Raw genomic sequence first — 3,605 nt, 5'->3', positions numbered from 1 at the left:
CGGGCCAGGCCAACCTCTCGGGGGGCTCTGCGGGGCCCTCAGGGTTGAATTTGGGTCCTGGCCCGGCTGCCGTGACCCCCAGCACGGGCTGTTCAGCCACGACCGGCCCACGGCCACACTTCCATCTTCAGCCAGCGGCGCGGGTGACTAAATGCAAGTAAATAGTTCTGCTGCACAAAAAGGTGTAAAAATGCCGAATGTTCCTGGTGGCCTCCTTGGCTCCTCAGAAGCAACAGGTTGTGGAGCAGCTCGCCCGAGCCTCTAGCCCCCAGAGAGTCAGCGAGTATGAATTTAGCGAGTTTTGCCACAGGTTTGCAGGTTGCCAACTCCCCATGCGTGCTTTTAGAGCCTAACCTGGTCTTTGCTGCTGGCGGAGGGGGAGGTACGGGCAGGGGGAACAGGGAGGTATGGGCAGGGTTTGCAGATGCTCCCTGAGGTGCTCACCTGTCCAAAATGAGACTAAAATTCTCTTTTATATAAAAAGACCAAATATTTTCCTATCTTCTCTCAGCCCCTCCAGGCAGGGGCTTCTTTCCGCTGCTGTTACAGGGCGGACTGCTAGCATCTCTTGCCTTGGGAATACTGTCCTTAAGAAAATTTGTTATTTAACTTTATATATGGAATGGTCTCTACCCATCTTTAGCTTTACAGAGTCCTTTCCTCGCTTCAAGAGTTTCTAACTCAGCATAGGTTTCTTCGTGCAGTCTCTGCCGCTATTCCAAGCGTCCTAAACCACTTATTCATTCTTCCCAATGCTTGTCATTGCACTCTTCTGTCCTAAATATAGGGTAGTATGCCAATGGGAGAAGCTTGAGAGCAAGCTGAAGTGCTGGGAACACCACTGTTTACTCAGAGGAGTAATCAGCAAAGCCTGACTGATTCCAGGTCGTGCTGACTTCTTGCTGCAGGAGTTTGCGCTCGCTTTGGGAGCTGGCACAAATTCTTGAATAACTAGAAGATGTTGTTGACAGCACACGCTAGCTTAGAGATACCCATTTATTTCAACATTGTGTAAACTGAGTAGTAAATTCTGCTTAATTGCTGATACTAGGCCTGGAGGATTGGCAAAAGCTGTGGGGCTGATATTGGTGAAGGTATTCTGTGCCTCGCTATGTACCAGTAAGTTTTGTATGGGATTTGTTAACCCCAAGCACTTCTCTGCTTTTAGAAATGGCTGGTAGTTGTTACTAGCTCGAGGGCTGCTTATCCACTTCTTTCTCCTCTTGTCTCTCGCTGCCCAGTGGGCTGGGCTGGGCTACCCAGAGGAGGACACGTGACAGTGAGACCTCTCGCTGGCTTCAGCGGTAAAGTGCATGGTTAGAGTTGGTTCAAAGCTCTGACCGTATTTTCAATGGCTGGCTGGTCTGGAGGAATTCTCGTGTGTCTCTTGTTGGCAGAGCTGTATGCCGGCAACGAGGGGGTAAGGTGGGAGGGAGTGCTGCTGTGTCCTGGCTTGCATGAGCGTACCAGCTGACGAGCCCAAGAGGTGCTTTGCACTAAAAAACAGTGGTCCTGCTTGGGTCTGATGGAGAAGAGAACGGTGCGTTTGCAGCAGCTGGGTCCTGTGGAAATTTTCATGCTTTAAGTGTCTGCAGCACAGGTGTGAGACATGGCGTGTTGTCAGCCTAGCAGAGAAGGTGTGATGGTTCTGCCCTGGCAGGAGTTGTTGTCACCTTGCCTTTTCCATGTTCCTGGGAGAGATAACGAAAGAGATTGTCCTGGAGAATTACCAGGGTGCTGTGCCAGCCTGGGGAGGAACTCCAGCTGACAGTGGTAAAACAGTCTGTCTTGATTCAGCCATGACAGCTATCTTAAAAATTTTGTTGTGGGGATAATTTTTGGATGGTTTGTGCCTTTCCTCCTGCTAGCTGAGGAATAGTACAGAAGATTTAATTCTTGTAATAATTAACTTGAATGAGGAAAATGCAAACTCTGAATTCTCCTTGGGCGAGCAGGGGTCATGTAAATAAATGTCTCTGATGTTCTTTGTGGCGCTTGTAGACTGTCTACCGATTGCTTCTGGTCTCTTGCAGAATCAGTGGGAGGCTGTCACTCCTTGAGCTCCAAGTACTTCAGCGGTGATTTGGGCGAAATACAAATAAACACAGTTGGATTGACATAGTGTATCTGAGCTCTTGGTATGCTGAAAATGTTCTTAGGATGTTTGTGCAGTCTGGAGAGCTCTGTACCTTAAACCTGATTCGCAGAGGACTGTGACCATGTTTAAGCTGTGAAAAAGAAAAGATCAACCCAAAGAACCTGTGCTTTTAGGGCTTGTTCTGTGAGATTGAGTAAGTTTGAGCAAACTGCTGAGATGCTGCTGGACAGAAAGTTAATATGTTAACCTGTGTGAATATGTTAGGTAGGTGTGCTCCCTAGTCTAGTGCCTTGTTCTGTCTGTGTATCTCCCTGTGCTTATCTGTTGGCTTAAACTGTCTCTGGTTCAGCTTTTTTGGGATAAAATTTTAGCTTGCCAGCTGGATTTGATGTTACCACACTCTTTGTCATTGCATTTTTCATGAGCATCTGAGTGGATCTGCTGGTACAACACTGTCCAAGAGAGATGGTCTGAGTCCCCTGGCCAGGGGACCTGACCTTCATCTCGTGGGTGCCTGCTGGGCCTGTAAGCTGATCGCCTGGCTCTTGAATGTGATGTCTGAGCTGTTATGGAAGCCTGAGGAGGAGGAGTCAGGGCAAGGTAAGTGGTGTGGCTTTGTTCAGGTTGTGGGGAGGCAGTGGGGGCCTCCCTCTTCTATCGGTGGTGACCTGATCAGATGGGTGGTTGTGTCTTGAAACGATGGCCTGAATTAAAGCTGGAGCTTCTTGCCTGATGGTACCTTCTGCCTGCATTATTAGCTGGGGTGCAAGTGATGTTAGGCACCCTAGGAATGCACCCTAGGTTTTTCCAAATGCTGTGTCCTGCTCAAGGTCACTTCAGCCTGGCAAGTGCTGGTTTCTGGGAGCCTGGCTTGATGCATGCTAGGAAGTTCCCTGGAATCTCTGCTGATGGCAGCAGTGCAGCCTTGCACAGACTCTTCCATGTCCAGGGTCCCATCCCTGGGCAGTGTGCTGGGACTTGAGAGCCAGAGGGGCCTGCTGGGCTCCTTACAGCAGCTCTTGCGTTTGTAAACCAGTGGAGAGGTTGCAACAGCTCCCCAAACCCCCCCACAAACGGTGTTCTGCTGGGCAGCCCCCTGACCCGTGTCACTGCCAGGCCACATCAGTCCTGATGCCACTGCGATTGTCCCAGAGTGAGAGATGGAAGGTGAAATTGTGTGGGATGGCTGAGCTGGTGTAGGGCTCGCTGCTTTTGGAGAGGAGACGTCTGACCTCCAGACACGTGGTTGCAGATGTGGTGTTTGCAGTCATCTTGCTGAGCTGATCGGGCAGCCCCCTGACCCGTGTCACTGCCAGGCCACATCAGTCCTGATGCCACTGCGATTGTCCCAGAGTGAGAGATGGAAGGTGAAATTGTGTGGGATGGCTGAGCTGGTGTAGGGCTCGCTGCTTTTGGAGAGGAGACGTCTGACCTCCAGACACGTGGTTGCAGATGTGGTGTTTGCAGTCATCTTGCTGAGCTGATCTTTTTTTTTTTTTTTTTTTTT

At 50.2% G+C, this 3,605-nt stretch overlaps 1 protein-coding gene across 2 annotated transcripts in view; it reads left to right on the top strand.

Annotated features, from left to right (window-relative positions):
- The first annotated feature begins 62 nt into the window (after positions 1–62).
- The window catches only part of DAG1 (dystroglycan 1), a 54,602-nt gene continuing 51,059 nt past the window's right edge, over positions 63–3,605 (top strand). For both annotated transcript variants that reach the window (XM_035901508.1, XM_035901502.1), the window contains exon 1: positions 63–2,698. The gene's annotated coding sequence lies outside the window, so the exon portion shown is untranslated. The remainder of the gene's footprint in view (positions 2,699–3,605) is intronic.

This window comes from Egretta garzetta, unplaced genomic scaffold (genome assembly GCF_000687185.1).
Source record: "Egretta garzetta isolate BGI_Z169 unplaced genomic scaffold, ASM68718v1 scaffold861, whole genome shotgun sequence".
Classification (NCBI taxonomy): domain Eukaryota; kingdom Metazoa; phylum Chordata; class Aves; order Pelecaniformes; family Ardeidae; genus Egretta; species Egretta garzetta.
Note: the sequence above shows the minus strand (reverse complement) of the source record. Positions and strands in the feature narration are given on the sequence as shown.